This window comes from Myotis brandtii, unplaced genomic scaffold (assembly GCF_000412655.1).
Source record: "Myotis brandtii unplaced genomic scaffold, ASM41265v1 scaffold389, whole genome shotgun sequence".
NCBI classification, from domain to species: domain Eukaryota; kingdom Metazoa; phylum Chordata; class Mammalia; order Chiroptera; family Vespertilionidae; genus Myotis; species Myotis brandtii.
In genome coordinates this window covers 3,328,289-3,335,177 of record NW_005364914.1, presented here as the reverse complement: position 1 = coordinate 3,335,177, position 6,889 = coordinate 3,328,289, and the positions used below count along the sequence as shown (strand labels likewise).

Genomic DNA, 6,889 nt, shown 5'->3' with positions numbered 1-6,889 from the left:
TGCGCTCACCTCTCCTTTGGGATTCCTGATGGGAGGCTCTATAGGCAGCGGGAACTTGTGGTGGGTGAATCAGGAGTTGGCCATCCTTACACTTAGCAATTTAGAATTTTTGATATACCCAATACTCTAGTCAGCTGGAAATGAAAAATTAAGTTCTAGTATGCAACATTACTTCCCCCCCTTATATTTGTGCTTATTTCCTCTGAATGTTGACAGTTTAGTGAATTCAGTGTGAGTTATATTGATTTTAGTGTTTTGTTTATTTAAATATTTATTTTTTAAATCCTCACCTGAGGATATTTTCCATTGATTTTTAGAGAGAGTGAAAGAGAGAGGGAAAGACGTAGAAACATCAGTGTGAGAGAAACACATCGATTGGTTGCCTCACGCATGCGCCCTGATCAGGGCCGGGGCTGGGGATGAGCCTGCAGCTGAGGTACGTGCCTTTGAATGGAATAGAACCCAGGACCTTTCGGTCTGCAGGCTGACACTCTATCCACTGAGCCAAATCAGCTAGGGCTGACTTCAGTGTTTTAAAATAAGACCAGAAAGACTTAACAAAACAATATAAGAACCTTGATTGGGTCAAAAATCTATGAAATATATTTTCGGGATGGATAGGGAATGCTGAATATGGGAAGGATATTGGATGATATTAAGAAGTTAAATTTGCTTAAGGATCTAGGGATAGAGTTAGTTTTATGTCTACAATTTAGAAATGGTTCTGCAAAAGTAAGTAAAGCTCACTCCTCATACAGGGATGGGTTAAACCCACTGAAGGCAAGAACCACATGTGCCCCAGTGCCTGGCACACAGTAGCAATAAGGGTTCGCTGAGTGGAAGGCTATTAGAGAGAAACCAGCCAGCCTGTTACCCCTGTCCTTTCCTCGGTGCTTGTTACCCATCCAAAGTCCCTATGCCGATACTTTGAAAGGCCAAAACTCAAAAGGTCAGTCTGAGGTAAGTAAAGGTTTACTGATTAAGAAGCCAAGAATAAAGAGCCCTAGTTCTCAAATCCATCTTTAGACAGTACAGGGTTCAGGCTTTTATATCAAGAGAAGGGAAAATGGGGGGAGCTGTTTTTATGAAACCCCAAGCCCCTAGCGTAGCCGAATTCCTTTAATGATCTGCATGTCTAAAGCAGGAGCTTAGCCTGAAGGCTGAGGGAACTTGTTCCATCCTTGAACCAGATGGAATCCGAGAGTCTGAGAGACCCAGCACTTCAGTCTGTTACACATCGAGCTCTCTAAGGGCAGGGTCTGTCCCAAAGCACCTTGCACAGCGCCCGGCACTCATTAATCTCTGTTGAGTGAACAGGGAAAATGTGAACAGCACAACTAGTGTAACGGCATGAGCATCTGAGAGTGGGATGTTTGCTTTCCTTGCAGACGTGCTGACTGGCAGGAATCCAAGGATGAGGAGGAATCTGGCTTCTTGGGGGGGTTTTCAGGAAAATGAGGCTGAGTTAGTAACAGATCTGAAAAAGGAGTGTCAGGGTACTGGATGGCGTAGCCAAGATTTCCAAGACTGATGGCTTTTTGCAGAAAATAAGTAAGTGCCATTGTGTATAGTGAAAGCTGAACTTCTCGATCCTCCCACCCCAAACTGTGGCGTGGTCTCAGGCTGGGCTAGTCAGAGTTTGTAAGAGACTGGGGCAGGCTTGAGGTTCCCCTTAAGCTAGGGAATGTTGGAGCAATTCTTGGGTGGTATCGGGAAGGGAAGGAAACTCAGGTTTTGTGTTAACTTATTGCCTATTGCTCGTATGTGTTTCACATTGTTCAATATTTTCTCAAGATATGCAGCGAGGAATAGCAGCTGTAGGCCACTTTCTTCCCTGAGTACAAAGCAAATACTTATGGTGTTTAGGCATAGAATGGAATTTGTTATAGAATGTCAATTGTTTATTTTTTTGTTTTAGGATGAAAAAGAACGAGGCAAAGAAGGAAAACCATTTTTCCTTGTAATAAATTTGAAATAGTTTTTTCTCTTTTTTCTTCCTTTATACTGAGAAGTTAAGATTGGTTAACTGAAACAGACTAAAAATACCCTTTTGTAGCATGCTACGGTATTTTCTCTTTGTCTAAAATTAGCTGATTTGAGCTGTGTACTCTGGTTTTCTAAAGCCTTCCATTAGTTGCTCTAGCTACTTCTCTCTAGTTTTGAGACAGGCTAGTAAGCCAGGACAAGCTGAATAGGGAAACTGAGACAGATAGTAAAAGACCAAGCAGTTTACAGCCCTCTAGTAAATTGTAAAACCCTCTATTCTGTAACCAAGGACACTTAAGAGTAAATAGTTTACATTTCTTCTTATCCAGGGGGTAAATAGCTTAAATCTCCCTATTCAGGGAGCTAGATGACAGAAATCCAATTAGTGCCATTTGCCAACCTAACCCAAGGACAAATGAACTTAAGGGAATGAATCTTATTTTGGCACATCTGCAAAACTGATGAATATGCTATTGAAGTCCTTCTTTAAGACCTCCCCTAAATTCCCAGCCTTTAAAACCCCTCAACTTGAAAGTCCTTTCCCTCTCCCCCCACCCTTTTCCCACAGGCATGCATCTCAAGCTCTAAGGGACATAGCTGAGACTTGCAATCAGGGAACAGTGGGCAGCGACTGCTTGTCGCTGGCAAACCCCCTGAAGCTGTCCCCAATCCCTCTCCCCCCACCCTTTTCCCACAGGCATGCATCTGTCCCCAGGGTCCCCTTTTCTCTGACTTCTAAGTGAGCCAAAGCAGCCCAGTCTAAGCTCATTGCCCACCTAGTCTCTCCTGTTGCTTCTTCTATCCTAGGCTCTTCCTTGTTTCACTGTCCCCACCTGTAATAAACGTCCTCAAAAAATCGCCTGGACTCGTTGTGGAATCTTTCCTGCATGAAGTCAAGAACCCACACACTACCGGCCAGCCCTAGGCAGACCCGCTCAGGGCCTGGTCCCCTTTCCAGTAACGTTGTCATGAGCTCTGGATAACGTGTTTGATGGGGAAGCAAACTGGGAATGACTATCTTTTTTTTTTTTCCCATTGATTTTTTTTTTTTAGAGAGAGTGGAAAGGAGGGAGAGAGGTGGAGATAGAGAGAGAGAAACAATGATGTGAGAAAGACACATTGATTGGTTGCCTCCCGCGTGTGCCCTGACCAGGGCTGGGGATTGAACCTGCAACCGAGGTATGTGCCCTTGACTGGGAATTGAACCTACAACCCTTTGTTACACCAGCCGACACTCTAACCATTGAACACACTGGCCAGGGGGGAAATGACTTTAACTTTCACAGAAGAATTTACAGCTATCTGAGGCAGGTTCCAGCCTAGCTCTCACCTCGTCCAGCGTGCCTTTCTCTCTGCTGTGCTCCTTCTGTACCACCTGCCACTTTATCTTCCATTTAGCACCTTTTCCTGTCCCACTGTTGCCCTGAAGGGCAGAACCTGTGCTCTTAGCCCAGTGCCAAATATTTAGGTGCAAATACTTGCTGAATGCCAAAATTGACCCACTTCTAGGCAGAATGAAAGGAAAATATAATTTGTTAGTGGTCTACACAAAGAGACTTAATATTTTCTCGAGAAAATTAAGGAATTGGGAACAAAAGGAGTGGGAGAGACATTGGTTGAGATGGGAGTGGCTGGGAAGTGTTGACAGGTGTGGATGCAGAAGCCCTTGGTCTAGAAGCCAGATGAGAATGTCTCCACGGGGCGGGGGGGTTGGGGGGAGGCAGCCACTGCCAGCCTTTCCTCTGCCTGAGCCCTAGACGGCCTTGGACATTTCTAAGGCACGTTTTTGTTTTTAAAACAGGATCTGTGCTTTCAAAAATGTGTACCTGCCTCAGTTGGGGAACATTTATTTTTGTGACAGTAGGTGTACTCGTTAACAGTTTCCATTTGTTAATGTCTGAAAATGGTTTTCAGTTTTGTGGGTGTGTGTGTTCTTTCTATTACAAGTTCCTTGAGAGAGAGAAGGGAGTCATCATGCTGCTGGTGGAAATGAGGCCCTTTGACGGAGTCGCAAGGAAAGCATTCGAGGGACCCACAAATAGGAGGACGAGGTTTAGCGGCCAGGTTATGTTGGTTGAATGGAAGGCTGGGCCCAGGTTCTTGATGGCTCAGTCCTGCTGTGAAAGTAGTCCAGTCTTGTCTTCATTAAGCCCAGAAGGAGGACCGCAATCCAGAGACTCTGTGCCCTTGCTTCAGAGGCTCAGTCCTGTCCAGCCTCTGTTCCCATCTGCTCCCCCTGTGCTCGGGCAGGTGGCTGCTAGGGGTCGCCTGGCTGCTATAGAGAGAACAGCCAGCAGGGCAAGCGCTACCTTATCCTGGGCTTGGGAAGGACCAGGCGCTTTTTCAAACTGACCAATCCACTTCCCCCAATCAGTGCATTTCCTACATCTTCTGGGTCCTGTGTCCCTTATCCAATCCTTCACTCAGGCTAGGCTCTACCCTTTATGGTCACTGTCTTAGTTCCTACAGCCCATGCCCCATAGTAGAAGGACCTCCCGGCACCATCTTGGCTCCTACTGGGCATACGCCCAGCAGAGGAATTCCTCCTGCTGTTTTTATTTCTCCCCTGGTAATAACTGGTGACATTCTTCCTGCCCGCTGGGGATTAGTCCCGATACAGCGGCCTCCTGGGGAGCCTGTGAGTGATGCAGCTTCCTAGTGAACAGGCCCCGTGTCTGCTCAGCTCCCTAGCTCCTCAGGCTCAATAGTCCCCGATTCCCTCTGCTCCTTTCCTTTATTAATACTAGCTACCGACGCTAACGATGACTTCTATTTTGGATAATAGAGTTTCTGTCTGAGAAATGTTTTCATTTTGCAGGTGCGGGGTACTCAAGGAGGACCAGATTTACTGTTTCCCTGTCTGGGTTTGAGTCAGTTGAGAAGTCAGGAGCAAGGAACATGGGCAGCAAAATTTACCTTTATTGCTGATAACAGACAAAGCTGGTAGAGAGAATGTGGCCTTCCTGAGATTAACCTCCAGTGCTGCCCTGGGGCTGGCCCCCTTACAGGGTCAGGCCGAATGTTGTGAGGACGGAGGGAGGGGCTGGCTGTGCCTCCTTTCTCCTCCCAGACTTACTGATCAGATCCTTGTAGGGAAGGGAGACTGATGGGTGGAGAGGAAGCCTTCCTTCCCTATTAAGAGGAAAAATAAATGACACCTGTTCTATACTTCCCCGAGGTCACACAGCTGGTTGGCAACGACAGATTTTTCTCCTGGGCTCTAGAGGCTGTTAGGTATGAGTAGAAAGGGCATGGCATTGGAGCGGGCCAGGCCTCATGTTCACATTCTACTTCTGTGATGTTAGCCTTGGTTTGTGCGCCTGTACAATGGGGTTAAGCTTTCTATCTCAAGGGCTCTTGGGGCGGTCGCATTAGATCTAACCATTGTTGAGTGACCTGGACCAGTATCTGGCCTCCATTTCCTCATCAGTAATGCAGGTACCACCCAGCCAACCTGGCATTTACCAATGCCTTTGTTCTTTCTTCTTAATTCAGGCTGGAGCCTCAGAAAATTTGGAGATTGGGGTGGTTCTCAGCAGAGTGGGACTTAGTAGTTGATTAATTTTGATCTTTTGGGAGGAAAAAAAAATGTTCCTGAGGAAGTAACTTCCTAAATTGAAAGAATTTTACATGCCACACATACTCTAGAAAAACTTGCAAAAACTTGCGTTACACCTGGAATTGATTTTATAATCAGGAGTTAAACAATGTGGCCCACGTAACCTTGGGGAACAAATATCTTTCAATTTGAAATATCTTCAGTTCTTTTCTAGGACATTCTTTAAGTGGTTATTTTTAAAGTTTTGTTTTGTTATACAGGTTAGAGGTCTTCATGATAAAGATCCTGGGCAGCGGAATTGGTGGTCTAAACATTCACGGTTTTGAGTGAGGGATGTCGCCCAGAATTTGTAAAATGTGATGGAGACCTTGCCTTCAGGCTTCCTTAGATCAGTGGTTCTCAACCTTCCTAATGCCGCGACCCTTTAATACAGTTCCTCATGTTGTGGTGACCCCCAACCATAAAATTATTTTTGTTGCTACTTCATAACTGTAATTTTGCTACTGTTATGAATCGTAATGTAAATATCTGATATGCAGGATGTATTTTCATTGTTACAAATTGAACATAATTAAAGCATAGTGATTAATCACAAAAACAATATGTAATTATATATGTGTTTTCCGATGGTCTTAGGCGACCCCTGTGAAAGGGTCGTTCGACCCCCAAAGGGGTCTCGACCCCCCAGGTTGAGAACCTCTGCCTTAGATGAACTGGATAGATGGTACCCTGTCGCGACCCACAGGTTGAGAACCGCTGCCTTAGATGAACTGGATAGATGGTACCCCGAGCCCTCAGGACACTGTTGTTTCAGGCGACGCCCTCGTGGGGTTGCGGATGCAGCTCCAAGCAGGCGCACATCCTGTGTGGAGTACTGTGTGTTGACCCTCCTCTTTGAGTGTCTGCTACTTGCTTCCCGTCCAGATCTTCAGTTTAGTGAAGTACAACGGTGAACAATGTTGATGCACATGTTGGTGTCAGACCCCTTAGCGCTAACATGTTTGAGACATTAAGCAAACCAGATTTTAATTTTACACTTCCCAGCTGAGCTGCCCTCTCCTTGTCCATGCCCTGCCACCTCCTGGCCTGGCCCCGGTTGTGGGGGTGGTGCCGGCCGGTGCCGGCCGGGTCAGTGACCCACAGCACTGAGGAAAGGTGGGGCGCGAGGGCACTTCCTCAGGCCCTTGGACTTCCTATGCACACCAGGAGGAAAACGAGCTGGAGGGTGTGTGAACCCTCAGGTTAAACCAGCAACACAAACACTCCTGCACAACAAAGAAAATGTGAATTGTGTAGGTCACCTCCCCACCCCCCTTGCCCCCCCAAAAAAATTACTGGCAGATC

The 6,889-nt window shown here is 46.3% G+C and overlaps 1 long non-coding RNA gene across 1 annotated transcript; it reads left to right on the top strand.

Annotated features, from left to right (window-relative positions):
- The first annotated feature begins 541 nt into the window (after positions 1-541).
- LOC106727210 lies at positions 542-1,980 on the top strand. Its single transcript, XR_001363386.1, has 2 exons — positions 542-1,551; positions 1,919-1,980. It is a non-coding gene; the product is annotated as an uncharacterized LOC106727210 (long non-coding RNA).
- Positions 1,981-6,889: the final 4,909 nt, after the last annotated feature.